This window comes from Capra hircus, chromosome 13, assembly GCF_001704415.2.
Source record: "Capra hircus breed San Clemente chromosome 13, ASM170441v1, whole genome shotgun sequence".
Taxonomy (NCBI): domain Eukaryota; kingdom Metazoa; phylum Chordata; class Mammalia; order Artiodactyla; family Bovidae; genus Capra; species Capra hircus.
Genome location: NC_030820.1, coordinates 11,932,482 through 11,938,481, shown reverse-complemented (window position 1 = coordinate 11,938,481; position 6,000 = coordinate 11,932,482).

The following is a 6,000-nucleotide window of genomic DNA, read 5'->3' as shown; positions in this document are numbered from 1 at the left end:
GGCTGTATATTGTCACCCTGCTTATTTAACTTATATGCAGTGTACATCATGAGAAATGCTGGACTGGATGAAGCACAAGCTGGAACCAAGATTGCCAGGAGAAGTATCAATAGCCTCATATACACAGAGGACATCACCCTTATGGCAGAAAGTGAAGAAGAACTAAAGGGCCTCTTGATGAAAGTGAAAAAGCTGGCTTAAAACTCAATCAGAAAACTAAGATTGCGGCATCCAGTCCCATCACTTCATGGCAAATAGAGGGGGAAACAATGGAAACAGTGACAGACTTTATTTTGGGGGGCTCCAAAATCACTGCAGATGGTGACTATAGCCATGAAATTAAAAGAAGCTTACTCCTTGGAAGAAAAGCTATGACCAACTTAAGACCGCATATTAAAAAGCTGAGACATTACTTTGCCAACAAAGGTTCATGTAGTCAAAGCTATGGTTTTCCAGTAGTCATGTATGGATGTGAGAGTTGACTATAAAGAAAGGTGAGCACCGAAGAACTGATGCTTTTGAACTTCACTGTTGACGAAGACTCTTGAGAGTCCTTTGGACTGCAAGGAGATCCAACCTATCAATCCTAAAGGAAATCAGCCCTGAATGTTTATTGGAAGGACTGATGCTGAAGCTGAAACTCCAATACTTTGGCTACCTGATGTGAAGAACTGACTCATTGGAAAAGACCCTGATGCTGAGAAAGATTGAAGGTGGGAGAAGGGGACGACAGAGGATGAGATGGTTGGATGGCATCACCAATGTAATGGACATGAGTTTGAGTAGGCTCCAGGAGTTGGTGATGGACAGGGAAGCCTGGTGTGATGTAGTCCATGGCGTCACAAAGAGTTGGACATGACTGAGCAACTGAACTGACTGAAGACATTATTATGCCCATTTCACAGTTGGTACATCCAAGGCTCAGAGAAATCCATTGACCTATGAAGAATCTACTAGGGAACACCACTGGGAGTTGAAAGCAAGTCTCTTCATTCCTTATACTTTTTTTTTCCCCACTATTTTGCTCTGAAGTATTATTCTATGTCCTATTGCACGTGAAATTTAAAACAATTTGTCTAGAAGCAGGATATTTGTGGTGGTGTCTGCTTTTCAAACTGGGCATTAAAATTTATTAAGTCCTTTAGACGTGGACAAAGTTTCACAGGGTTGTGCAGCCTTGGTATCTATGAAGACTTTGCCTACAATAAGAATCTAACTTAAAGCCTCAACCCTGAATATTCATTGGTAGGACTGATGCTGAAGATGAAGCTCCATTCCTTTGGACATCTGATGTGAAGAGCCGACTCGGAAAAGACCTTGATGCTGGGAAAGATTGAAGGTGGGAGGAGAAGGGGACGACAGAGGATGAAATGGTTGGATGGCATCACTGAATCAATGGACATGAGTTTGAGCAAACTCCAGGAGACAGTGAAGGGAAAGGAAGGCCTGTTGTGCTGCAGTCCATGGGGTCGCATAAAGTCAGACAACTTAGCGACTGAACAACAACAGTATCATATGAATCATTTGCTAGCCCCCTTCTTGTGATGGAATGTTTTATTTGTGTTTTCAGGAGAGGAAGCCACTGAATAGTGGTGTAAGGATAAAGATAATAGAAGTCGGTCAATGAAGAAGAGGCTGAAATGATGACATAGGATGTAAGAATGTGGCAAGCAGAAAACAGATTTGGGATATGATTTGACACAGTCATCCAACCTGCAGTTATTAAGCACAAATTTTAAAATACTGCAAGACTGTACTAGAAGTTTATGAACAATGTGTACTTTGAGCAAGTGGAAGATGGGAGGAGATGGAGCAAGAGCAGGGAGTACCTCTTAAGCTTCTCCTATGTACCAGGCCATTCCCCTGAAAGAGAAATTTAATCCATTTTTACATAGATACAGGTAGAGTGGGAGGAAGGAGAGACGCAGAGACCAAAAGGGAAACCAGTCTTGGCAGAGCTGGTATTTAACTGCTAGTCCTTCTGGCTTCCAGTCCCAGTTCTTTCCAATCGAACATACTGCCTCTCTTTTTTCTTAATCAAGCATATTTTCTTTCTTTCTTTTTGTCCCCACTGCACAGCTTGCGGGATATTAATTCCATGACCAAGGGTATTGAACCTGTGTCCCCTGCAGTGAAAGTTCAGAGTCTTAACCACTGGACCGCAGGGCAAGTCCCACCAGGGAGTTTTCTGCAGGCCTCTGGTGAGTTTGGCAACAAGATGCCCGTTAGCTTAGAGTAATACCTAGTGCAGCCCCATTTTCAGCAAAAGCCATTTTGCCTCTTAACTCAAATATAAGCAATGATCAATAAATATTTGAGGTTAATTTTTCATTTATAAGAACTAATAATCTCCTATATCTAATTTTTAATACATTTACCTCCTTGAGCACCTGGCTTGGAAAACCCTGAAAAATCCTCGTGTTCCTCCCCTATAAGGTATAAAATTAAAAGGAAAACCTCTAAGAAGCCATCAACTTTATTCCAGAGGCACTTACTAGTGTAAAAATTAATCTTTACAGGGATAAGAAAGAAATCATAGCACTCTACTAAGAAGTTAGTTGTAATGACCCTTTAAAAAAAAAAATGGAAGAGGTCTTACTTTCTAAAGAAACATGTTAAGGACTCTTTATGTTATTCAAAAACTGAATGGTTTCATACGAATATATTTCAGTTTACTTAAAAGTAGATTCGTTTGATTATAGATAACAACTTGTCCAAACTGTTATCTCTAATGAAATATGTGTGAGTGTTAGTTGTTCAGTCATATCCCACTCTTGGGGACCCTACGGACTGTTGCGACCTTGTGGACTGTAGCCCACCAGGCTCCTCTGTCCATGGAATTCTCCAGGCAAGAATACTGGAGTGGGTTGCCAATCCCTTCTTCAGGGCATCTTCCTGACCCAGGGAGCGAACCCATGTGTACTGTTTGGCAGGCATACTCTTTTTATCGCCTGAGCCACCAGGAAATCTTTCTTTACCCCAGATATCTTCCTTTATCCCAGAAATCACAATACTCCATTAAAAAGCAACAAAAAACTATATTTAAAAAAATCTGAAAGCAAGTCAATATTTGTTTCCAGTAGATGGCACTGCAAATCAAGTCTTTATGGGTCTATTACCTAGTATTTCTTTGACCAGGATAATTATTTTCTATAACGAGGTCTACTAAAGCAACTTATAAAATGAAATTTTCAATTTTACTAGTTGAGCAGATCAGGTTGAGGTTACAATAAAGCTGCATTGTCCAGCGTCCAAACACTGATATTTCTTCTCTATTTAGCAGAGTTGGGATTTATTAAAGTGGTAGATGCATAGAATAAAATCTGTCTACTTGCTTTTACAGGAAACTTACTTTTTGATGTGGGATTTTTGTTGCCCACTTTAATTTGTTTAGTCTATGTTACGTTATGAGTCCAAGGGGACATTTTATACTTCTGCACAGGGTCTGATTCAATCTCACTAAGGCTAGTTAACTTGCAGAGGTGAAACTGAGCAGGACCATAAACCACAACCCTGACTTGTGCTGGTGTTTGTGTGTGTGTGTGTGTGTGTGTGTGTGTGTGTGTGTGTGTGTGTGTGTGGCGATAAATACCTTCAGTTATAGAGAATGCAAATAATTCCAGACAACTCCAGCTCTGCCAGAAAAAATGACACATGGAAATGTTCTGATGACCGTGGATCAGAGTCTAGTTTTGTATGGAAAAGAATATGTTTAAAACGTATTTAAAAGCCATTTATGAGACATTACACATAATAGAGGCTAGAATGTACTGGTATGTGCTAGAGACAGTACATACCATTACATATGTAAAGACTCCAGAGGAGCGGCTGGTGTAAAATAGAAGCTAAATAAGTCCTCCCTCGGCTTTCTCCTTCTTTAATGGAGCGGAAGAGGGAAAGGTCAGGCGCTGCTCTGCAGCTCTGGGTGAGATCTGTCATTTCACCTCCTTGGACTATGACTTCCCCACTTCTCCAAAGGACTAGGAGCCAGGCTGCAAGATCTAGAATATTCTACCTCATATAAAACAAGACTTACAAGCCGAGTACATAATACTAGGCAGCCCGTACAGGTAGCCTCAGAAGTTGGATGTGACTTTCATCATGGTGTTTGTCTTCCTCAGTGAGAAAGAAGCCATCAGTCAAAACGGGCACTTCCACAGCGAAACCATCTTTGTTCTTTAAATCAATGTCCTAGGGGAGTTCGGACATCACTAATTTTTTTTTTTTTAATACATCCTCTGTGTTCACTGTTATTTTTTCTCTTGTCAAGGAAGTCTGACACTTCTTCAAATTATACAGGAAGCAACAGTGGGGTTCTGGAGTTTTTAGAAATGGATGAGTAAGTGTTCTGATAGGTGATACCTTTGTGGAGATATCCTCTGATAGGTGCTATCTTTGTGGAATATCCTATTCATCACTATGCTCACTTCCCCACATAAACAATGAACTCCATCACCCAGACTTTTCCCAGTGATTCTCAGCTAAGACACTTCTGCGGGGGGTGGGGAGGGGGGGAAGGAGAGTGGGGAGGGAAGGGGAAGGTGGGGAAACACATACAGTAATTATAAAGACAAATTAATGATCTAAACAAGGCAGAAATATGACTCAAACAACACTTTACTGCTGGCTAGGAGGGCAAAAAAGGCCCTTCCCCTGCAGATCTGTTCATTACTTTTTTCCTCTTTGTGACCTCAGAATTTACACCTGGGCTATTTCTAGTCTGCAGAGATGGTGTTAGGATATTACAGAAGGCAAACTGTGGCTTTGGGTGGGGTAGATGGATAAGCACTTTTTAGAGTCTGAAAGGACCTTATAGAACTTCTAGTCCAATCCTCTCCCTTTCTTTACCCTAGAGAAAAGACGGCTCAGAGAGGTCATTTGAACTTACATAGGTCACAGAGAAAATTAGTGATGAAGCACTGATAAGGTCATTTGATTTGCATCCCAGGAGCTAGGTGCTGGAACAGGGATAGAGGTAAAGGGTGAAAAATAAGGGAAGTGTCTTCAGATTTCACACTCAGTGACCTTAAGAGAGTGATGGAAAAACACAGTCTCACCCCAGCTAAGAGACGTGTTTAGATCTCAAGCCTCTGGTAAAAAGAAGATTGCATACATTCTTCAAATATTTGCTTATTTTATTTTTTAATCTTTTTCTAATTTTTTAACTGAAGGATAATTGTTTTTGTTGTATTCTATCAAACCTCAACATAAATCACAAATATTTGTTTGAGAGGCTTTTGGAGGACACTTTTCCACCCTTCTACTTTTATGTTAAGCTAATTTGTCTAATATCTCAGAGATTCTCTTTGTTAAGGAAGCAAAATGATTCATTTTCTTTAGGGCATTTCCTTATACAATGATGTCAACATGGAGTAATTATGAGCCAATTGCCCAATATTTTTCTTGGTGTGAAGATTAGTGCAACAAGGTTTAAGTAATCATATGCCTTTAGAATAAATAAGATAAATAATACGCATATAATTTTTGACTCATCTGCAATATTTTTTGTTGTCATACTTAGAAATGCCCATAATATAAGAAACTTTTCAACTGTTGTTTTTAATCCTATTTTCCAATTAGCAAATATAATTTTAATATTTTATATATTGTAGCCTCATTTGTAGGAAAGAATTCCGAAGTCCCTTAGAAGGCATAACTTAGACGTTTAAGTGCATTTTGAATGTGATATAATTCATGGTTTAACCATTGTTTAGACATGAAATAAGTTATAGTCAGTTGGTGTGAGCAAAAACTTATTTTTGCCAAGATTTTTAGAAAATGTTAATTTATAGAGACCTCATGGTGTTTATCATGAGATTTACTTGGTTGAATTTCCTGACTTGGAATGTATTAATATTATGTCTTCTTTACTTTGAAACAGTCCCAGGCTTTATCTTTGGCTAACTCTGCTGGTCCCACATCCACTTCACCTTTAATAGATCTAGGGTGGATTCTACCCGTGGATACTCACATCCCTAAAGTATCTGCTTCTGAAATAAA